The 25,393-nt window shown below is 46.4% G+C and overlaps 1 protein-coding gene across 1 annotated transcript in view; it reads left to right on the top strand.

The window, feature by feature from the left end:
- LOC143816365 (interleukin-1 receptor-like 1) overlaps positions 1 to 25,393 on the top strand; it is a 153,000-nt gene that overhangs the window by 110,777 nt on the left and 16,830 nt on the right. The gene's annotated exons all lie outside the window — the stretch shown is intronic.

The following is a 25,393-nucleotide window of genomic DNA, read 5'->3' as shown; positions in this document are numbered from 1 at the left end:
CAAATCAAAGTTACAGACAAAATAAACTTAGATTGTAAGGTGCCAATTGAAAAAGACTTATCAACCTTTTTTGTGCGTTTAGAGCATGCTGATATAACAAGAGCAGAATCACCACAGTAGAAGCACAACCCATTTTTGCGCCTATAATTCTGCCGTTCACCTCTGGACAGAATTCTATCACATTGCATAATCTCTGGTGCCTGCTCAGAAGACACCGCCAAATGGTGCACAGGTTTGCGCTCCCGTAAACGCCGATCAATCTGAATAGCCATAGTCATGGATTCATTCAGACCTGTGGGCGTAGGAAACCCCACCATGACATCTTTAACGGCGTCAGAGAGACCTTCTCTGAAATTCGCCGCCAGGGCGCACTCATTCCACTGAGTAAGCACAGACCATTTTCGAAATTTTTGACAATATATTTCAGCTTCATCATGCCCTTGAGAGAGGGCTATTAAGGCCTTTTCAGCCTGAATCTCCAAATTAGGTTCCTCATAGAGCAACCCCAGTGCCAGAAAAAACGCATCCACACTGAGCAGCGCAGGATCCCCTGGTGCCAATGCAAATGCCCAATTCTGGGGGTCACCCCGCAACAAGGAAATAATAATTTTAACCTGCTGAGCGGAATCTCCAGCGGAGCGAGATCTCAGAGAAAGATACAATTTACAATTGTGCTTAAAATTCAAAAAACGAGATCTATCTCCAGAAAAGAACTCGGGTATAGGGATCTTGGGTTCAGACACAGGAGCATGCATAACATAGTCTTGGATATTTTGAACCTTAGAAGCGAGAGCATTTAGGTTTGAAGCTAAACTCTGGATATCCATTTTTCAACAGCAGAGATCTGAGCCATTCAGGGGTTAAGAGGAGAGAAAAAAAAACAAAAAACAGCAGACTGCAATTATGGCTAGGAGAACTTCTGAGCAAAAAAAAAAAAAAGTGTCAGAAACTTCTTTTTACTCTCTTTCTTCAGCCAATACTCTTAATACATTAGGCCGGCAATACTGTCATGATTCCCAATGGCAGGGACTTAGGCAAAAAACGGACAAGCTCTAGGAAGGATGGTATCTTAGGTAACCGCGATACTGAACCTAACACGCAACTAAAAATAGCCAGGGGGTGTGCCTACGTTGTCTCTAGACACCTCGCGCCAGCCGGAGAACTAACTACCCCTAATAGAGGAATACACAGACCTGACTTGCCTCCAGGGAACCCCCAAAGGTTATAGTAGCCCCCCACATATAATAACGGTTAGGTAAGAGGAAAACACAAACGCAGTATGAATATAGATTCAGCAAAGCGAGGCCCTCTGACTAGATAGCGGAATATACCAAAGAGGACTTCGCGGTCACCTCAAAACCCTGAACAGCCATCCTGGAATTACCTTAACTCCGTTGTCAACTCATGACACCGGAGTAGCAATTCCAGATCACTAGAGCTTCCAGCCGCACGAGATATGAAAATGCATGCTGGACAAAACAAACACAAAAGCCAAAGATTCAACTTAGCTGACTTGCAGACTTGGAGCAGGAAGCAAGCAACAAGGTGCTCTGATAACATTGATTGCCGGCACTGCAATGACTGGGAAGCCAGACTAAATAGGAGACTCCCAATTTCCTAATGGAAACAGGTGCACTGGAAAAAACAAGACACCAGTCAACCAGTACCACCAGTAACCACCAGAGGGAGCCCAAAAACAGAATTCACAACAGAAGTCCCTACGTTTTTGTCAGACTACCAGGATGTATTTGAGGAGCCCAAACTCAATTCTCTACCTCCTCATAGGGACTGTGATTGTGCTATAGATTTGATTCCTGGTAGTAAGTTTCCTAAGGGACGACTTTTCAATTTATCTGTGCCGGAGCATGCTGCCATGCGGAGTTATATAAAGGAGTCTTTAGAGAAGGGACATATTCGCCCGTCCTCATCCCCTCTTGGTGCAGGATTCTTTTTTGTGGCTAAAAAGGATGGTTCCCTGAGACCCTGTATTGATTATCGCCTTTTGAATAAAATCACGGTCAAATTTCAGTATCCTTTGCCATTGTTAACTGATTTGTTTGCTCGCATTAGGGGGTCTAGTTGGTTCACCAAGATAGATCTTCGTGGTGCGTATAACCTTGTGCGTATAAAACAGGGTGATGAATGGAAAACTGCATTTAATATGCCTGAAGGCCATTTTGAGTACTTGGTGATGCCTTTTGGACTTTCTAATGCTCCTTCAGTCTTTCAGTCCTTTATGCATGACATCTTCCGTGAATATCTGGATAAGTTTATGATTGTGTATCTGGATGATATTCTGGTTTTTTCGGATGATTGGGAGTCTCATGTTAAGCAGGTTAGGATGGTCTTTCAGGTCCTGCGTGACAATGCTTTATTTGTGAAGGGCTCAAAATGTCTTTTTGGAGTCCAGAAGATTTCTTTTTTGGGTTTCATTTTTTCTCCTTCTACTATTGAGATGGACCCAGTCAAGGTTCAGGCTATTCATGACTGGACGCAGCCTACATCTGTTAAGAGTCTTCAGAAGTTCTTGGGTTTTGCTAATTTTTACCGTCGCTTCATAGCTAATTTTTCTGGCGTTGTTAAGCCTTTGACGGATTTGACCAAGAAGGGTTCTGATGTGACTAATTGGTCTTCTGCGGCTGTGGAGGCCTTTCGGGAGCTGAAGCATCGGTTTTCTTCGGCTCCGGTCTTATGTCAGCCAGATGTCTCACTTCCCTTCCAGGTGGAGGTTGATGCTTCTGAGATTGGAGCGGGGGCTGTTTTGTCGCAGAGAAGCCCCGATGGCTCTGTGATGAAGCCATGTGCTTTCTTTTCAAGAAAGTTTTCGCCTGCCGAGCGGAATTATGATGTCGGTAATCGGGAGCTGTTGGCTATGAAGTGGGCATTTGAGGAGTGGCGACATTGGCTCGAGGGAGCTAAACATCGTGTGGTGGTCTTGACTGATCACAAGAATTTAATTTATCTCGAGTCGGCCAAGCGGCTGAATCCCAGACAGGCTCGTTGGTCGTTGTTTTTCTCTCGTTTTGATTTCATGGTCTCGTACCTGCCGGGTTCGAAGAATGTGAAGGCTGATGCTCTTTCTAGGAGTTTTGTGCCTGACTCTCCTGGAGATTCAGAGCCGGCTGGTATCCTTAGAGAAGGGGTGATTTTGTCTGCCATCTCCCCAGATTTGCGACGTGTGCTGCAAGAGTTTCAGGCGGATAGACCTGACCGCTGTCCACCGGAGAGACTGTTTGTCCCGGATAGATGGACCAGCAGAGTCATCTCCGAGGTTCATTCTTCGGTGTTGGCGGGCCATCCTGGAATATTTGGTACCAGAGACTTGGTGGCCAGGTCTTTTTGGTGGCCTTCCTTGTCGCAGGATGTGCGTTCCTTTGTGCAGTCTTGTGGAATTTGTGCTCGGGCGAAGCCTTGCTGTTCTCGTGCCAGTGGTTTGCTGTTACCTTTGCCTGTCCCGAAGAGGCCTTGGACGCACATTTCCATGGATTTTATTTCAGATCTCCCTGTCTCTCAGAGAATGTCTGTCATCTGGGTGGTGTGTGATCGTTTTTCTAAGATGGTCCATTTGGTGCCCTTGCCTAAGTTGCCTTCCTCCTCCGAGTTGGTTCCACTGTTTTTTCAAAATGTGGTTCGTTTGCACGGGATTCCTGAGAACATTGTTTCTGACAGAGGATCCCAGTTTGTGTCTAGATTTTGGCGGACCTTTTGTGCTAAGTTGGGCATTGAATTGTCTTTTTCGTCGGCCTTCCATCCTCAGACGAATGGCCAAACCAAGCGAACTAATCAGACCTTGGAGACTTATTTAAGATGTTTTGTTTCTGCTGACCAGGACGACTGGGTTACTTTTTTGCCGTTGGCCGAGTTTGCCCTTAATAATCGGGCTAGTTCTGCTACTTTGGTTTCTCCTTTTTTTTGTAATTCGGGGTTTCATCCTCGTTTTTCCTCGGGTCAGGTGGAGCTTTCTGATTGTCCTGGAGTGGATGTTGTGGTGGATAGGTTGCATCAGATTTGGAATCATGTGGTGGACAATTTGAAGTTGTCACAAGAGAAGGCTCAGCTCTTTGCCAACCGCCGTCGCTGTGTGGGTCCCCGACTTCGCGTTGGGGACTTGGTGTGGTTGTCTTCTCCCTTCGTTCCTATGAAGGTCTCCTCTCCTAAGTTCAAGCCTCGGTTTATCGGTCCTTATAAGATTCTGGAAGTCCTTGGCCCTGTGTCATTCCGTCTGGACCTCCCGGCATCATTTGCTATTCATAATGTGTTCCATCGCTCGTTGTTGCGGAGGTATGTGGTACCTGTGGTTCCTCCGGCTGAGCCTCCTGCCCCGGTGCTGGTTGAGGGAGAATTGGAATACGTGGTGGAGAAGATCTTGGATTCTCGTGTTTCTAGACGGAGGCTCCAGTATTTGGTCAAGTGGAAGGGCTATGGTCAGGAGGATAATTCTTGGGTTGTCGCTTCTGATGTTCATGCGGCCGATTTGGTTCGTGCCTTCCATGTGGCTCATCCTGATCGCCCTGGGGGTTTTCATGAGGGTTCGGTGACCCCTCCTTAAGGGGGGGTACTGTTGTGAACTCTGTTTTCAGGCTCCCTCTTGTGGTCACTGGTGGTATGGTGTGACTTTTCCTTTGGGCTCCCCCTGGTGGCTTTGTTTGTTATCCTGCTGGTCTCTGGCTATCAGCTGGTTCGTTATCCTCTGGGAGGTTCCTATATAGCTCTGTTTTACTTCCACTTGTTGCCGGCTGTCGATGTAATCAGTGCTACTCAGATTCCTTCTGACTACCTTGCTCCCAGTCCATCCAGGACAAGCTAAGTTTTGTTTTGCTCATTTTTTGCTCATTTTTTGATCCTCAGCCACTAAGGATCATAACAGAACACATCTGGAACATCATGTCTCTCACCATCCACCAACGTCATGTTGCACAGACTGTCCAGGAGTTGGTGGATGCTTTAGTCCAGGTCTGGGAGATCCCTCAGGAGACCATCCGCCGCCTCATCAGGAGCATGCCCAGGCATTATAGGGAGATCATACAGGCACATGGAGGCCACACACACTACAGAGCATCATTTCCTTGTCTTGAGGTATTTCCACTGAAGTGGGATGAGCATGTAACTTGATTGTCCACTTTGATTTTGAGCATCATTCCAACTCCAGACCTTCGTGGGATATTAGTTGCGATTTATGTTGATAATTTTTAGATTTTATTGTTCACAACACATTCCACTATGTAATGAATAAAGATTTACAACTGGAATATTTCATTCAGTGTTATCTTGGATGTGGGATTTTAGTGTTCCCTTTATTTTTTTGAGCAGTGTATGTATGTGTATATATATATATATATATATATATATATATATATATATATATATATATATATATATACACACCGTTTATACTCGAGTATAAGCCGAGATTTTCAGCCCAATTTTTGGGGCTGAAAGTCCCCCTCTCGGCTTATACTCGAGTCATACCCAGGAGTCGGCAGGGGAGGGGGGGGGCGGATGCTGTCTAATTATGCTCACCTGCTCCTGGCGCAGTCCCTGCAGGTCCCTGGTTCCGCAGCTTCTTCCTGTACTGAGCGGTCATATGGTACTGCTCATTACAGTAATGAATATGCGGCTCCACCTCCCATAGGGGTGGAGCTGCATATTCATTACTGTAATGAGCGGTAACGGTGACCGCTCAATACAGGAAAAAGCTGAGGTGCCAGGGAACCAGGGACCGCGCGAGGAGCAGGTGAGTATAATGGGGTCGGGGAGCGCTGTGAGATAGTCTCCTCTCCTTGTTCCGGCACCGCTCCGTCTTCAGTGTCTTCTGCAGTGACGCTCAGGTCAGAGGGTGCGGTGACGTGGTTAGTGCGCGCCCTCTGCCTGAACGTCAATGCTGAAGACGGAGCCGCACCGGAACGAGGAAAGGTGAATATTGCAAGTGCTGGGTCCTGAGCGACGAGAGGTATGTGATTTTTTTATTTTTATCGCAGCAACAGCAAATGGGGCAAGTGTCTGTATGGAGCATCTTATGGGGCCATAAATAACATTTGTGCAGCACTATATGGGGCAAGTGTCTATATGGAGTATCTTATGGGGCCATAATTAACGTTTGTGCAGCACTGTATGGGGGCAAATATCTTTATGGAGCATCTTATGGGGCCATAATTAACGTTTGTGGAGCATTGTATGGGGCAAGTGTCTGTATGGAGCATCTTATGCGGCCATAATCAAGGTTTGTGCAGCACTATATGGGGCAAATGTGTCTATGGAGCATCTTATGGGGCCATTATTAACCTTTACGCAGGATTATATGGGGCATATTTTAATATGGAGCATCTTATGGGGCCATCATAAACTTTATGGAGCATTATATGGGGCTCTTGATTCAATATCAATATTCAAAAACACCTAACCTACTGATGTCTCAATTAACTTTACTTTTATTGGTATCTATTTTTACTTTTGATATTTACCGGTAGCTGCTGCATTTCCCACCCTAGGCTTATAGTTTTCCCAGTTTTTTGTGGCAAAATTAGGGGGGTCGGCTTATACTCGGGTTGGCTTATACTCGAGTATATATGGTGTATATATATATATATATATATATATATATATATATATATATTCAACACCTCCTTTTCTTGCTATATAACATTCAATGTTTTCTCATGTTAGTTGTCAAGACTAGAAGCTTGTATAGCTTGAAACGCATTGATGCTTAGCGCCAACATCTACCCCCAATTTTTATAACATTCTCCCCTCTTTTTTAATATTTACAATAAATGTGATGTTTTAGATTTTTTCTCTGTCATTGCTGGATTTTCCTCCTTCTTTCCCATGGGTCCTTTGCTCAGGAAACGAGTCTGAAGCTTCCATGCACTGTGCCCTTATCTCAGGCATTTCTCAATCTGGTGAGCTGATGAGATAGCTTTTTCTTTTCATAAATAAAAATGGTACAGCTGAAAACGTCATTTTGTCCTTCAAAAAACAAGCCACCATTCAGCTCCATCAGCAGAAAAATAAAGATGTTATAGCTCTTTGAATAACGTGATGCAAAAATAATTGTTTTTTCTATAAAATAGTTTTTATTGTGCAAAAGCGCCAAAACATAAAAAATATAAATGTGGTATCACTGTAATCTTACCGACCTGAGGAATAAAGCTGTCTTATCAATTTTATCACACATATAGTGGCATAACCCCCCCCCCAAAAAAAAAAAAAAAAAAAAAAAAAAACTAAAAAACAATTCCTGAATTGTGGATTTTTGGTCATTCTGCCTCCCAAAAAATCTGAGTAGAAATCGATCAAAAAATGTAATTTGCATGAAAATGGTACTAATACAAATGTCAACTCATCCCGCAAAAAGCAAGCCCTCACATGACTCTGTCTGCAGTAACATGTAAAAATGATAGCCCTCAAAATATGGCACTGAAAAAACTAGCTTTTGCAAAAAAAAAAAAAAGCGTCTTTTAGTGTGTGACAGCAGCCAAACATAAGAAAAAAACTGTATAAATTTGGCATCGCTGTAATCACACCGACCCGAAGAATAAAGTCGTCTTATTATTTATGCTGCAGGAAGATCGATGTAAAAAATGTAAATAAAACCAATTTTTGCCCTATTATTGATTTGTTTATTCTGCGTCCCAAAAATCATAGTAAGGCTCGGCTCACATTTATCCTTTGCTCTATGCTGGCTGCTTACACCTCGTTTTCTGTATAAACCTCTGAAATACGTGATTCAGACAGAACCCCAGGCAGAATACTCTCTATAATGTCTCCAAAATCTACAATGTATGGGCACTACAATAGCAGATCTGCAATTTTCACTCTGCAACATTCACTGCTGTTTGTTTCCGGAAAACACCCATGGAGTCAAATCATCAGTAAATCTGTAGAAAAATTCTCAAAGGTTAATAAATTTCAAAATGGGGTCAATTTGAGGGAGAATTCTACTCTTCTAGCAATTAGGGGCTTTGTCTACAAACTATTTTAGGAAAATCTGTGCTGCAGTTGCAGCGCCCCAGAGTCTGGTCGTTGCAGTAACGTCGCTCTTCCACCAGGGGGAGTGATGGAACGTCTGATTGCACTAAAAGAATTCACCTTGCAGGTATCACAGACACACATTACACTTCACACTCCGGCCGCCAGGGGGAGCAAAAGGTCCTATCTACTAGGCCACTCCTCACACATGGGTAAAACTGGGGGTTGGATAGGAAGTTAGGGAGAAAGTAGCTGGGGAGAGTTCGAGAGAGGACCTGTCAGGGGTGGGATCCTGACAGCGGCCTAGCACAGACAGATCGTTACGGAGCCGTGCCTGTGCCTTATAGCGGCAGACTCCTAAGAAAGGACACGAAGCGAAGCATATTGTGGAGAAGTGAGAAACGGGATCACAGCACAAAGAAGATAGAACCAGAAGGAGTCGTGCCTCAAGATCAGCAACATCCTTCTGAGGCGCGTAGCCAGCGGCCGGAACGCCGAGGAAGTAATAGATTCTACACTTGACTTTGAACTACGGCAGGGCAGGTAACTTTAGGTTGGCTGTCTCACCTTTACACCTAACGAAGACAACGGAGGCAATGGTGGGAGAGGGGCGTCTCTAGGGTCCCTATAAAATAACTCCAGGCCTACCCCGTCATACGGGTGCGTCCTATCCATATCATCTGGGGGACGGAGAGAGAAAGAACAGAAACATACATGACAGTTGTGAGGACTATCCCGTGGTGCTCAGCAGGGAGGTACTACAACACACAGGCGCTGGTAGGAAGGCTACTGATTTCCACCTGTAAAGGGAACTCTGGATGTGCCTTCGGACCAGCCGGTCTCAGCCAGGCCTGTTAGCAGTGCTCTGGTTTGCGGATGCCAAAGCCTTCAGTAAAAAGGTAAAGAGACTGCAACCCTGTGTCTTCGTTATTTACTGTGACCTACACCGTCACCTACATCTTTAATTGGGCACCCCTTAGCAGGGCCACGGACCGGGTCAGGCCACCGTGACATCCCCAGGACTGAGGAACCCGGTACTGAGTACCCCGCTGCCCTGCGTTTGGGTGCCGCTCCAACTTGGCGTCATGAACAGGATCTACTTAAGCCTGAGGAATCAGGTCATGTGTGCCTTAGAACTGTGACTGAATTGTGCTGAATCGTGATTTATTGCAAAGACTGTGTATTGCTATTTGCCGCCAAAATCCGCCATTGCCGCGCCGTGTGGGGCACGAGGGGAGGAGCCATAGCTTTGTGGGCGGAGCCGGCCGAAAAGAGCGCGGAACAAGAAGACGCAGTGAGGTGCCGATTCTGGAAGAGGAACCCCGACTTCCACCAGGTTAGCAGAGGGGAGGAGCGGCCATGTCTGATCCAGAAGGAGCGGAGGCGGCGGTCGCAGCCGCAGACTCGGGGCACCTCCGGGCCCCGCAGTAGGCGCAGCCACAGGCCTTGTACCACCGCCGGGTTCTGTAGAGCTTGCCGCCCCCAGCAGCCAGCCGGATACTGCCGCAGCTACAGCAGCCATAATGCCCTTCTCTATGCCGTAACTACCAGGAGCAGCCTGGCTCCCGCGATACTCTGGAGAATCACATACATTAACTGACTTTAAAGAAGGGATTTGCAGCCTGCTTGAGTTTTATCCCCTGACAGAGCCTCAGAAAGTTCATATGATAACAGGCCAACTCTTTGGAGCGGCTCTGAGGGAAGTGAAGTACTGGCCCGCCGCGGATAAGAGAACTGCGCAGCAGGTCTTTGCAAAGCTTAAAACCACCTTTGATACCCGCACCACTACAGAAATTAAATTTACGTTCTATGGGTGCAAGCAGAGGCCGCAGGATAGCTTACGGGACTATGCCCTTAATCTCCAGGAGGCACTGCGGGCCATCAAACAGAATGACCCAAACAGCATGCAAGATGAGGATAAACTCCTGAAAGAGCGGTTCATCGAGGGGCTCCTGTGCAGTCACCAAAGGGCCCAACTGCACTTCCTGGCCATGCAGAATCCAGACCTGACTTTCGCGCAATTCAAAGATAAAGCCATCCAGGTGCTACAGGAGCGACAGCCCAGCTGTGAAGTACTTCCCAGGCGTCAAGCTCTCACGTATCACCAGGAGGTGGCGCCAGATGCCCCAATTGCCGCCGAGGCCGATGCCCAGATCCTGGAGGACGACTCCCCTGCAGGACTATGCCTCCAGATGCAGGAGCTGACCAAGAGCGTTGCTGCCCTAGCCCGGACCATACAGTCCCTACAGGAGGCCCCCAAGGAGAAGATCAAGCTGGCTTCCAGACCGGAGGATGTCCCCTGGCAGCGACAGAGGAGGATTCCGCCGACCAGAGGCAGGGACGACGATCGCTTTCATCGGGACGGACGACCTATCTGCTGCTGCTGCCACCAGGTGGGCCACCTTGCAAGGTACTGTCATTTAAACAAGCAACCCCTGGGGCAGAGGGCCAACCCCCAGGAGTAGGATGATCAGGCCCGCAAAATTGGAGAGCCAAATACATTGGAGGGCGACCAGTTCTTCCCATCGTGATCGACGGTATCCCCATGAACGCTTTGCTGGACACCGGTTCTCAGGTGACGACTATGCCTTACATCCTTTATAAACGTTATTGGGAGGACACCGACATTACTCGTGGCCCCGATGATGAGTTCACCATCATAGCCAGTAATGGTCAGCCATTGCCACAAGTGGGGTACAAAGAGGTCACCATTAAAGTGGGGCAGGTAGAATTGGAGGCCCAAGGGATTGTTGATATTGACCGACGTGAATGTAATCCCATGATGACCATTTGTACTAATGTCATAGAAAATTGTCTTGCAGAAGTTATTGTCTTGTTAGAGCAGGTAGCAGAAACAGCTGGTTACAGTGAACAATGTGCCCTGCAGAAAGAAATCAGGGCTCTGATGCAGAGACAGCAGGTGGAGCTGACTGGTGGTGAAATTGGTCGTGTCACAGTGAGTGATTCAAACCCCATTGCGATACCCCCCAGGAGTGAAATGTTAATATGGTGTCGAGCAGCCATAGGCCTCAGGGGTAAAGACTATCAGGCCCTGGTAGAACCTGTAAATATTCAGATAATAGGCCTACCCTCCTGACAGCCAGAGGGGTGGTTGACGTCCGCAAGGGGAGGGTGCCAGTACGTGTTCTTAACTGTGGGGAGGAAGAAGTCCACCTAACCAAATATGCCACACTTGCCAAACTGTTTACTGTTAATAATAGCGTGATACAGGCACCCGGACCCTTGGTCCCGTCCAATCCGGCGGAGAACAACGGTTCTGCAGGGCAACTGAAAGATTGGTGTCGGGAATTGCACGTGGGCACTGACTCTACCCCATCTCACCAGAAACAGGGGGCCTACAGGGTGGTTCATGAGTACGAGCGGGTATTCAGCAAGCACCCCCTAGATTTTGGGCAGGTAAAAGGGATTCAACATCGCATCCCCACAGATCATCCACCCATAAAAGAGAGATACCGTCCTGTACCCCCAGCTCATTATCAGTGTGCCAAAGACATGTTGCGAGAGATGAAGGAGGCTGGGGTAGTGAGAGACAGTTGTAGCCCCTGGGCAGCTCGATTAGTCCTCGTTAGAAAGAAAGATGGCACAATGAGGATGTGTGTTGATTATAGGCAGCTAAATCACATTACACATAAGGATGCATACCCACTGCCCAGGATAGAGGAGTCCCTGGCTGCTTTAAAATCTGCTAACTACTTCTCTACCTTGGATCTCACCAGTGGGTACTGGCAGGTTTCCATGGCAGAGGTGGACAAGGAGAAGACGGCCTTCACGACGCCGATGGGTCTCTGAGAATTCAACTACATGCCCTTCGGATTGTGCAATGCCCCGGGAACGTTCCAGAGGATGATGGAGTGCTGTCTAGGGCACAAGAACTTCGAAACCGTGTTGCTATACCTGGACGATATCATTGTCTTCTCCAAGACTTATGAGGACCATCTGGAGCACCTGGCCGAGGTGTTCGAAGCCCTGTCCAACTTTGGCCTAAAGGTAAAACCGTCCAAATGCCATCTGCTAAAACCCAAGGTGCAGTACCTGGGCCACGTAGTGAGTGCTGACGGGGTGGCCCCAGACCCTGACAAAGTCACTGTGATCAAAGACTGGCCAAAGCCCGTCAACCTCCATGAAGTCCGGCAGTTCTTCGGGTTGGTAGGCTATTACAGGAGGTTTATCAAGGACTTCACCAAGAAGGCCGTGCCATTGCAAGACCTGTTGGTGGGCCAATCCAAGAAAACCAAGGGTAAGAATACCCCATTTGATTGGGACTGGAAGGATCGTTCACTTGTTTAAAGTTGGCGCTGACAGGAGAAGAGGTACTGGCCTACCCTGAATATGACCAACCGTTTGTGCTGTATACGGATGCCAGCAAGGTGGGACTGGGAGCCGTGTTGTCCCAGGTCCAGAAAGGCAAGGAGAGGGTAATCGCTTACGCCAGCAGGAAACTTCGTCCCACTGAAATGAACCCTGACAACAACAGTTCCTTTAAGCTGGAATTCCTCGCCATCGTTTGGGCAGTGACGGAGAGGTTCAAGCACTACCTGGCCTCAGCAAAATTCACCGTCTTCACGGATAATAATCCACTAACGCATTTGGATACAGCAAAACTCGGTGCCTTGGAACAGCGGTGGATGGCCCGGCTGTCCAATTATGACTTCACCATCAAGTACCAGGTAGGGCACAAGAATGCGAATGCCGATGCCTTGTCCCAGATGCCCAACTTGCCAGAAACGGGGGAGGACCCAGAGGCACTTGAAGAGGTGGAGCTGCCCGCTTTCCATCGCCCCAAAGCCATTCAGTGTTCCCATCATGTGAAGAACAGGCACAAGAACAAGCAGGACGCCACGCTGAATGCCCTGCCCCACCATGGATGGGCAGAGACCCTGGATGGTGACCCCGCGGTCCATCGGGTGAAAGAGCTCCTGACACAGGCAGGTTTGCATCAAGGCCCGGATGATCCACAAGAGACACAACAGCTGTGGAAGGGGAGAGGCAAACTGTTTATTCACGATGGTAAGCTGTGCCAGAGAAGCATCGACCCACACACTCATGAATTGGTATGGCAGATAGTGGTTCCCAGGCAAGATGCGCCAATGGTCCTGGGAGCGTACCACGATGGGGCTGGACACTTCGGATGGAGGAAGTTGGAGAGGCTACTCCGAGGGAGGTTCTACTGGATTGGCATGAAGAAAGCCATAGAGAAGTGGTGTCGAGAGTGCGGCCCATGTAGCCTACGCAGGAAGGACCGTGACAGCCAACGGGCTCCCTTGCAGCCCATCATCACCAAACGGCCGCTCGAACTGGTCGCGCTAGATCATGTGAAGCTAACACCTAGCCAGTCAGGCTATGTCTACGCTCTTACCATCGTGGATCACTACTCCAGATTCCTGGTAGTTGTGCCTGTCAAAGATCTAACGGCCAGGACGGCCGCCAAAACCTTCCAGCAGTACTTCTGTAGACCACATGGGTACCTGGAGAAGGTACTGACCGACCAGGGACCAGCATTTGAAGCGGGGGTGTTCCAGGAGTTCTGCAATCTGTACGGGGGGAAAAAGAAGATCAGAACCACCCCGTACCATCCACAAACTAACGGGATGTGTGAGAAGATGAACCAAGTGGTCATCGACTTACTGAAGACCTTGCCTGTGGAGGAACGGAACTTGTGGCCAACGAAGTTGCCTGACTTGGTAGACATGTACAACCACATCACAGTGAATTCCACCAACTGCACTCTAGCGTACCTGATGCGAGGAAGATCTAGCAAGTTACCTGTTGATCTAGACATGGGAGTCCTGACCCCCGAAGATACCTCTCCAGATGCAGATTGGGATGCAGAAAGGCAGCAAAGGTACCGCAAAATACAGGAATGCGTGGAAAGATGTCTCGCCCAAGCCAGACAAAAACAAGAAAGAGACTACAACCAGCATGCTCCTGTGATTCCCTTGTCACCCGGTGAGCAAGTACTCAAACGGAAGAGGAGATTACACAAGCTTGATGACCAATGGGAAGCGGAACCGTATACAATCCTGCCATCCAATTTTGACAATACAAAGGTCTGTCTCATCAGCAAAGATGGAGGGGAAACCTCAACGGCAATATCCAGAGACCACCTTAAAATATGCCCTGATAAGTTGAGAGAGAGGGAAACAGATCCCAGAACTTCTCCACCTGTAGAAGAGGAGAAGATGATACACACTGTTCTTGGTGATTTTCCCCAGTCCTGGACTCAAATAAATCAGGCCATCGTGGTACCTGTCTTAACGTTTCGTCAACTGAAACCGCCAGAACTAGATGTGGTGCCAGATCATCAGGACCCGCAATCACAGCGGACCCCACCAGAGGTTGCCATGCCAACCGTTGAACCGGCAAAGTCCTCCCTCTGCTATAGGTGAATCTGCCATACCCATCATTAGTAGCAGCAGCCCTGAGAGCTCCAGCATGCCAGTGCTACCCAGACTCACTAGAAGTGTAGCTAGAAGACAGTGCACTACACCAGCAATAGCAAGCATAGCGGGCCCTGTTAGGCCAATAGCAACCCCTGCACTGCGGAGGTCTACACATAGCACCAAGAATCAAACTCCACTTCGCTACAAAACTTGGAGATACTAACGATAGTTGCTATTTGGTTGAAAATGTTTGTGTAAATATCTTTGTTACAGGTTTAAAAATGGACAATGGAGTGATGGACAGTGAATTGCTCCAAAACTTTGACAGGGACCCCTTTGTTTACCCGAGGTCCCTGCTGTTTCAAGGTTGCACCCACTGAACTGGGAGTCATGAACTGTGCATGACCAAACTTTCGCAACGTTCAAGCGTCCTCACCTCCCATAAAGGGAAACACTGTTATATTTACTTGTTCATAGCATTTACTTGTTCATAGTATTTCAAAGTTTTGTATGTCTTTTGTTAACATGTATTGTTGTTCTTCTTTTCCCAGTCCGGGAGTATTGGATTTAACGGGGGGGGGGTGCAGCACCCCAGAGTCTGATCGTTGCAGTAACGTCGCTCTTCCACCAGGGGGAGTGATGGTACGTCTGATTCCACTAAAAGAGTTCACCTTGCAGGTATCACAGACACACATTACACTTCACACTCCGGCCGCCAGGGGGAGCAAAAGGTCCTATCTACGAGGCCACTCCTCACACATGGGTAAAACTGGGGGTTGGATAGGAAGTTAGGGAGAAAGTAGCTGGGGAGAGTTCGAGAGAGGACCTGTCAGGGGTGGGATCCTGACAGCGGCCTAGCACAGACAGATCGCTACGGAGCCGTGCCTGTGTCTTATAGCGGCAGACTCCTAAGAAAGGACACGAAGCGAAGCATATTGTGGAGAAGTGAGAAACAGGATCACAGCACAAAGGAGATAGAAACAGAAGGAGTCGTGCCTCAAGATCAGCAACATCCTTCTGAGGCGCGTAGCCGGCGGCCGGAACGCCGAGGAAGTAATAGATTCTACGCTTGACTTTGAACTACGGCAGGGCAGGCAACTTTAGGTTGGCTGTCTCACCTTTACACCTAACGAAGACAACGGAGGCAATTGTGGGAGAGGGGCATCTGTAGGGTCCCTATAAAATAACTCCAGGCCTACCCCGTCATACTGGTGTGTCCTATCCATATCATCTGGGGGACGGAGAGAGAAAGAACAGAAACATACACAACAGTTGTGAGGACTATCCCGTGGTGCTCAGCAGGGAGGTACTACAACACGCAGGCGCTGGTAGGAAGGCTACTGATTTCCAACTGTAAAAGGAAACTCTGGATGTGCCTTCGGACCGGCCGGTCTCAGCCAGCCCTGTTAGCAGTGCTCTGGATTGCGGCTGCCGAAGCCTTCAGTAAAAAGGTAAAGAGACGGCAACCCTGTGTCTTCGTTATTTACTGCGACCTACACCGTCACCTACATCTTTAATTGGGCGCCCCTTAGCAGGGCCACGGACCGGGTCAGGCCACCGTGACATCCCCAGGACTGAGGAACCCGGTACCGAGTACCCCGCTGCCCTGCATTTGGGGGCCGCTCCACAGTACTATACAGCCACATACAGTATGGCATATTTCCACATTCAACAGAAATTGCGTGACAAAATGTTGGCGTTATTTTTTTTCCCACTTCCTATGTGAAAATGTAAAATCTGGGGCTAAAACAAAATTTTGGTGGTAAATTTTTTTTTTTCTTCACTGCCCAATAATGTAAAATTCTGTGACACACCCATGGTGTTATTATGATCACTGCACCCTTAGATGAACTTATTGAGCGGTGTAGTTTGTCAGTTGGGGTCACTTATGGGGGTGTTCTGCTGTTGTGGCACCTCAGGGACTCTTCCAGTGGGTCATGGCACCCACAAACCATAACAGTAAAATCTGCACTATAGTATGGCACTACTTCGCTTCTAAGCTTTGCACTGTGCTTCAAAAGTTGTTCTCGAGCACATGTAAGGTATTCGCACAATCAGGAGAAATTGCACAACAAAGTGAGAGGTCCATTTTTTTCCTATTACCCCTTATAAAAATAAAATAACTGAAAATTTGGGAATAAAACATTTTAGCAGCAAAAATGTAATTATTATTTCTTCATCGGCCAATGGTATAAATTTCTTTGAGGCACAAGTGGTGTCAAGATGCTGACTGCACCCCTAGATTAACTAATTGAGAGGTTTAGTTTGTAAAATTATGTCGCTTATTGGGGGCTTCTGCTGTTCTGGCACCTCAGGGCTCTGCCAATGTGACATGGCACCCTCAAACCATTCCAGCAAAATCTGAACTCCAATATGGCTCTCCTTCCCTTTTGAACTTTGCACTGTGAGCTGTGCCACAAAAGTAATTTTCAACCATATATGAGATATCGATGAACTCAGGAGAAATTGTACAACAAAGTGTACGGTCCATTTTGCTCCTGTTATCCTTGTGAAAAGGAAAATATTGGGCAAAACCAACATTTTTGCAGGAAAACTTTATTTTTTCATTTTGACAGGTCAACATTTTTAAATATCTGTAAAGCACCTGAGGGTTCAAGGTGCTCACCATATGTCTAGATAAATTCCTTGTGGAATCTAGTTTCCAAAATGGTGTCACTTTTGTGGGGTTTCCACCGTTTAGGCATATCAGGGGTTCTCCAAACCCGACATGGCGTCTGCTAACGCTTACACACAATTTTGCGTTCAAAAAGTCAAACGCCGCTCTTGCCCTTCTTAGTCTTGCCGTGCACCTAAACAGTATGCGGTATCGTAGTACTCAGGAGAAATTGCACAACAAAATTTTGCTGCATTTTCTCCGGTTATATTTGTGAAAATGCTTTGGTGCTAAAACAACATTTTTATGGGAAAAAATGCAATTTATTAAAAATTTTCATGGCTGAACGTTATAAACGTCTGAGAAGCACCTGCGGGTTCAAAGTGCTCACCACACATCTGGATACATTCATTGAGGGGGTCACTTGTGGGGGTTTCCACTGTTTAGGCACATCAGGGGCTGCCATGTTCCCAAACAGTAGTTTTTACCCACATATGGGGTATCAGTGTACTCAGGAGAAATTGCACAACAAATTTTGGGTCTATTATCTCCTGTTATCCTAGTAAAGATTAAAAAATGGGGCTAAAGAAATTTTTTGTGGGAAAAATGTGATTTTTATTTTCACAGCTCTACTATATAATCTTCTGTGAAGCACCTAGGGGTTCAAGGTGCTCACCACACATCTAGATACATTCCTTGAAGGGTCTAGTTTCAAATATGGGGTCACTTGTGGGGGGTTCCTCCGTTTAGGCACATCAGGGGCTCTCCATATCTGACATGGTTTCCACTATTGATTCCAGCCTTTTTTGCGTTCAAAAAGTCAAACAGTACTCCTTCCCTTCCAAGCCCTGCCATGTGCCCAAACATATGGTGTATCAGTGTACTCATGTGAAATCGCACAACAAATTTTGTGGTCCATTTTTTCCTGTTACCCTTGTGAAAATAAAAAAATTGGGGCTAAAATAACATTTTTGTGAAAGAAAAAAAGTTAAATGTTAAAGGGGTTGTCCAATACTTTCAATTAACCCCCCAATGTATCCCCCCGGGGCCCCTTATGAATTTTGCAAATACCTTATGTTGGCGTTTTAGCCTGTGAGCGGCGCTATGCCGGCGGCTGAGTCCGGGTCACGTGACCCCCAGGCTGCAGCCGCCGCTAATTTCCGCCGCCGTTACGTCAATTTCCAGCGTCCACAGACAGCGGTCACTCATCAAGAGTGACTGGGCTGTGGGCGGTGCTGGGGTCAGCCTGTGGACCTGTGCTGGGGGCTGAGGGCGGGGCTGTGGGCGGGGCGGTCTGCTCTGCTGGCTGTGCTGGAATGTGCGGCCGGTGCCGGGAACTACATGCGGCGGGGGGGTCTGCGCGGTGGGTCTGCGGCTGGCGCTGGGATCTCCTGGTGGTGCTGGGATGTGCGGAAGGGGCAGGGGGGTCTGCAGGGCTATGTCCCATCGGGCTATGCCTGCTATAGTGACAGTGAGTGACACATTAGCCAATGATGGGACAGTAGTAGTCCCATCATCCGACTAATGTGTTGAATGTAAAAAAACAAACACATACAGTACTTACAACATACATACAACATACATTACACACATACAGTACATACATATAGATATACAACATACATACAACATACATTACACACATACAGTACATACAACATACATATAGACATGCAACATACATTACACACATACAGTACACACAACATGCGACATACCACATGCACCATGTGACATACAACATGTGACATGTGACATACAACATGCGACATGCAACATGTGACATGCGACATACAACATGCGACATGCACCATGCGACATGCACCATGCGACATACAGCATGCGACATGTGACATGCAACATGTGAAATGCGGCATACGGCATGCAACATACAATATGCACCATGCAACATACAACATGCGACATGCAACATACAACATGCACCATGCGACATACAACATGCACCATGCGACATACAACATGCGGCATGCAATATGTGACATACAACATGATCCATGCGACATACAACATGCACCATGCAACATGCACCATGCACCATGCGACATACAACATGCACCACGCGACATGCAACATGCACCATGCAACATACAACATGCACCATGCGACATGCAACATGCACCATGCGACATACAACATGCACCACGCGACATGCAACATGCACCATGCGACATACAACATGCACCATGCGACATACAACATGTGGCATGCAATATGTGACATACAACATGCACCATGTGACATACAACATGCACCATGCAACATGCACCATGCAACATCCAACATGCGACAGGCAACATGCACCATGCAACATACAACATGCACAATGCGACATACAACATGTACCATGCGACATGCACCATGCTACATGCAACATGCGACATTCAACATGCACCATGTGACATGCAACATGCACCATGTGACATACAACATGCACCATGCGACATACAACATGCACCATGTGACATGCAACATGCACCATGTGACATGCAACATGCACCATGCGACATGCAACATGCACCACGCGACATACAACACGCACCACGTGACATGCAACATGCAACATGCACCATGCGACATGCAGCATGCACCATGCAACATGTGACATACAATATGCACCATGCGACATACAACATGCACCATGCGACATGCAACATGCACCACGCGACATACAACATGCAACATGCACCATGCGACATGCAGCATGCACCATGCAACATGCAACATGTGACATACAACATGCACCATGCAACATGCACCATGCGAAAGGCAACATGCACCATGCGACATGCAACATGCACCATGCGACATACAACATGCACCATGCGACATGCACCATGTGACATACAACATGCACCATGCAACATACAACATGCGACATGCAACATGCGACATACAACATGCACCATGCGACATACAACATACACCATGCGACATGCAACATACAACATGCAACATACATACATACATACATACATACATATAGACATACAGTACATTAAACATAGAGTACATACTCATCATCACCTTGTCACCTTGATCCCCAAAGCCAGTGTCACCTGTAAAAAATATTAAAATAATAAAACAAACATTATATTCCTGATCCGCAGATATCCAATTAAAACGAGTGTCCCACGACGATCTACCATGGAGAGCATCAGCATCAGCTGATGTGACCGCTCTCCAGGGGCTCCAGGAATACAATGAAGGAAGGCATCGTTCCACAATGTATTCCTACGCCCCTGTGAGAAAATAGTCCCTAGTCTCACTTGTGGCACTGCTGTGTGGGAAAATTCTCACACAGCTTTGCCATAAAGTGAGACCCTGAACTGAGGTAACCTCTTCAGTGATGCACTGCAGGAGCCATTGTCTTCTGTCAGTGTGTCACTGGAGGCCTATAGAGCAGTGACTTCACCCGATGTCACTGTTCTATAGGGGAGATCATCATGGGATACTCGTTACTAATTGGACTACGGCAAACAGGTAGTATATGGTTGGTTTATTATTTAAATTTTTTTGCAGGCGATCGATTATGGTTAAATTAAGAATATTAAAATACTTTTTTCTGGCTGTGTCTTTAATTTTTTTTAACCCTTTCACTACTATAGGATTAATAATGGATAGGCGTCTTATTGACGCCTCTCCATTATTAACAGAGCTTAATGTCACCTTACAATAGCAAGGTGACATTAACCCCTTATTACCCCATATCCCACCGCTACTCAGCAGTGGCACGAGAGGGGCTAAATACCAGAATAGGCGCATTTTACAGATGCGCCATTTCTGGGTGGCAGGGGGCTGGTATTTGTAGCCAGGGGTCCAATAACCATGGCCCTTCTCTGAATATCAGCCCACAGCTGTCTGCCTAGCCTTTCTGGCTATAAAATATACGGGGACCCCACGTCATTTTTGGCGGGGGGTCCCCCTATTTTAATAGCCAGTAAAGGCTACGCAGACAGCTGCGGGCTGATATTCATAGCCTGGGAGGGGCCATGGGTTTTACCCCCTTCCCAGGCTACAAATATTGGCCCCCGGCCGTCGGCTTTCCCCCTCAGGCTCAGAAAATTGCGCGGGAGCCCACGCCTTTTTTTTTCATTTTTTTAACTGAAACATTGTTCATTAACCCCTTTCTGCCAGCTGACGGAATAGTACGTCAGCTGGCAGTATCCCCCGCTTTGAGGTGGGCTCCGGCGGTGAGCCCACTTCAAAGCCGCAACATGTCAGCTGTTTTCAATAAAAAAATTTAAAAAATTTACATGATTGCTAAGCAGTGTAGAGAGAAAAAAAAATCAAAAGCCAAAATTATGTTTTTTTTGGTCGCCGCGACATTGCATTAAAGTGCAATAACGGGCGATCAAAAGAACGTATCTGCACAAATGTGGTATCATTAAAAATGTCAGCTCGACACTCAAAAAAGTAGCACTCACCCAACCCGATATCTCAGAAAATATAGCTGCTACAGGTATCGGAAAATGGCGCAATTATTTTATTTTTTTTTAGCAAAGTTTGGAATTTTATTTCACCACTTAGATAAAAAATAACCTAGACATGTAATGGCAGCTCAGTTTTAAGCTATGTGCACACGTTGCAGATTTGGGTGTAGAATTTTCTGCACAAAACCTGCATCTCCTGGCATAAAACGCAGCTGCGTTTTTACGTGGTTTTGATGCGTTTTTGGTGCGGTTTTTGCTTGGTTTTGATGCTTCTTTTGCGCGGTTTTGATTCAGTTTTTGGTGCAGTTTTGTTCCTTTTTTGATGCAGTTTTTGGTCCGTTTCTTTTATTGCGCGGTTTTGATGCATTTTTTGCACTGTTTTGTTTCAGTTTTTGCGCAGTTTTTGGTGCAGTTTTTGTTCCAGTTTTGGTGCATTTTTCGTGCGGTTTTGATGCAGTTTTTGGTGCAGTTTTGATGCAGTTTTTGGTGCAGTTTTGATGCATTGTTGGTGCAGTTTTTGGTCCATTTTTTGGGCGATTTTGATGCAGTTTTTGGTGCTTTTTTGCGTGGTTTTGATGCAGTTTTTAGTGCAGTTTTGATGCATTTTTGGTGCAGCTTTTGGTCTGTTTTTTGGCTCGGTTTTGATTCAGTTTTTGGTGCAGTTTTGATGCGTTTTTGGTGCAGTTTTTGGTCTGGTTTTGGTGCGTTTTTCGTGCAGTTTTGATGCAGTTTTTAATGCGTTTTTGCGCGGTTTTGGTGCAGTTTTTGGTGCGCATTTTTGTGCGGTTTTGATGCAGTTTTTGGTGCGTTTTTTTGCGCAGTTTTGATGCAGTTTTTGGTGCGGTTTTTGCTAGGTTTTGATGCAGTTTTTGGTGCAGTTTTGATGCGCTTTTGATGCAAACTGGTTTTTGATGCAAACTGGTTTTGATGCAGTTTTTGGTGTGGTTTTGATGCAGTTTTTTGGTGCGTTTTATTGAACAAAAAAAAAAGATTTGTGATGTCATTATTGTCCAACCTCCTCTTTTACATTTGTCCAACCCACACTCCATTACACACACAGATAGACAGATAGATGAGATGGATAGATAGATCTATAGATACATACATCTATCTATTCATATATCTATCTATAGATATATCTGGATAGATATATCTATTGATAGATGTATGGAGAGTGTAGGGTGCATGTCCATTTTCTGGATTATTTCTGGATTAGCTGAAGATTGGATGCTGCATACTTGTAGTCCCATCGGATGATGCCTGCACACACGCACACCCCCAAAGACCCCCCCGCACAGCCCCCCACACAACTGAACAGTCCCGCACAGCGCCTCACACATCCGAACAGTCCGCAGACCCCGCCCGCACACACATACACGCATACAGTCACCGCCCACACACTTCCTTCCTCCCGAACTGCAGCATTTCTCGGACCCACATCCGCAGCAAAATTGCAGATCTTTTTTACATCTGCGGTTTTGCTGCGAATCTGCAATCAAATCCACAACGTGTGCACACAGCCTTAGCATTTAGTGAAGCTAGCAAAAAGGCCAAGCAAAAAACAAGTGTGGGATTGCACTTTTTTTGCAATTTCATCGCACTTTGAATTTTTTTCACATTTTCTGTTACACGACATGGTAAAACCAATGATGTCGTTCAAAAGTAGAACTTGTCCTGCAAAAGATAAGCCCTCACATGGCCATATTGACGGAAAAATTATGGCTCTGGAAAGAAGGGGAGCGATAAACGAAAAAATTAAAAAAGCTCCAGGGGTGAAGGGATTTTAAAACATGGATATGGACATATCTATGGAAATAGATATAGATATATAGATATATCTCTGTATGTATCTATCTATCTATCCCATATCTATCTATTATCTATCTATCCCATATCTATCTATCTATCTATCTATCTATCTATCTATCTATCTATCATCTATCTATCTATTATCTATCTATCTATGTGTAATGGAGTGTGGGTTGGACAAATGTAAAAGAGGAGGTTGGACAGAAATGACATCACAAATCTTTTTGAAGATAGAGGAGGGAGAGGAGGGAGGGTTTGGGGTGTGTTTTGGAGTGGGTGTGCTAGGTTCGGGCTTAGAGGCCAGTGGAATGCATCATGGAACTTGTAGGGTATGTGCACACGTCAGGATTCTTTGCAGAAAATTCCTGAAGAAAACCGGACATTTTTTTCCAAGAAATCCGCATGCGTTGTTTTCGCATTTTTGGTGCATTTTTTGCACGTTTTTTCCCCAATGCATTAAATAGCCGGAAAAACGAAAAATCCGCAAAATTAATGAACATGATGCGTTTTTTACCGCGATGTGTTTTTAGCGGAACAAAACACATCATGTGCACAAAAATTGCAGAATGCATTATAATTGATGGGATGCATATGTATGCATTTTCTATGCGTTTTTACACACAAAAAAGGAACGTGTGCACACAGCCGTAGTATTAGAGCACAATAAGTCAGGAGAAAGGAAGTTGTCGATTAACCCCATGACAGCTGGATCCAGCATTGAAGATATGCTGCTACAGCATGATAAAAGGTAATATTGGTAAAATAAACACAGTGGATGTTTTCAGTGGCACATAATAGCAAGATTTATGAAAAAAAAAAGTTATAGTAGTGGACAACTTCTTTAATGTACCGTATTTTTCGGACTATAAGGCACACTGGACTATAAGACGCACCCAGGTTTTAACGGTGGAAAATAGGGAAAAAAATATTTGAAGCAAAAAAAAAAAAAAGTGGTAAAATTGAATAACATACTATTATATGTGGTGTTATTATTTATAATAGTATGTTATTATGTTGAAAGCTGCGGGACCAGTGTGGTGTCTGTAAAGTACTGTATGAAGACGCTGGAGGGTGAGTATAAGAATGGAGGCACAGGGCTTATATTTAAAGCACCACTCCAGCACTGAAAAATAACACTGGAGTGCTGCTTTAAGATCCCATTGGGAGAACTATAACTCCCAGCATGTCCTGCAGATCCTATGGCATGCTGGGAGTTAGGCTGCCGTCACACTAGCAGTATTTGGTCAGTATTTTACATCAGTATTTGTAAGCCAAAACCTGGAGTGGGTGATAAATGCAGAAGTGGTGCATATGTTTCTATTATACTTTTCCTCTATTTGTTCCACTCCTGGTTTTGGCTTACAAATACTGATGTAAAATACTGACCAAATACTGATAGTGTGACGGCAGCCTTATAGTTCACCACAGGAGTGGCAGAGTGCTTTATTGTGTGTTGTAAAGACTAACCTTTTAATTGTGGAAGCCAGCCAGCCACCCACAGTGGTGAGGTGAAAAGCTGGAGCATCCCATGACTGCACACACAGAGCCCTCCCTCTTGTTGCCTTTCCACAGCACAGGTCATAAGAGGAAGCCTGCAGATTCTAGTGGGTGTCTGAAGGACCTGTGATGACATCAGAAGAGGGAGGGCTCTGTGCCATCATGTGATGCTCCAGCCCACCCACTTCATGACATCACACAGGTCCTTATGCCTCAGCATCCAGCCCAGGCAGTTATGCAGCTGTTCCCTCCGGCCCCTGCTGCTGCCCCCTTCTCCACCAGACACACAGATCTCCCCAGCTGCTGCAGGAATCCAGTGCTGGGGAAACCATATATGTTTCAGTGAAGGACTATTCATGTGCAGCTCCCTGCTCACTGCTCAGCTGACAGGTGGGTGGGGAAGTGGCTAATGAATATTCACTGCACTTTAATCATCGGGACCATGTGGTTTCCCTAGCACTGGATTCTGGGCAGCTGGGACATTTTTCTGCCTCCTGCAAGTAGGATCACAGTGCGATCCCACTTGCTGCTGCCCCCTCCCCACATGCTACATTCCAACCATAAGACGCACCCACACTTTCCTCCCAAATTTGGAGGGGAAAATGCGTCTTATGGTCAGAAAAATACAGTATTTCTTTCCACATTTTGGGTAT

This window comes from Ranitomeya variabilis, chromosome 3 (assembly GCF_051348905.1).
Source record: "Ranitomeya variabilis isolate aRanVar5 chromosome 3, aRanVar5.hap1, whole genome shotgun sequence".
NCBI classification, from domain to species: Eukaryota; Metazoa; Chordata; class Amphibia; order Anura; family Dendrobatidae; genus Ranitomeya; species Ranitomeya variabilis.
Note: the sequence above shows the minus strand (reverse complement) of the source record. Positions and strands in the feature narration are given on the sequence as shown.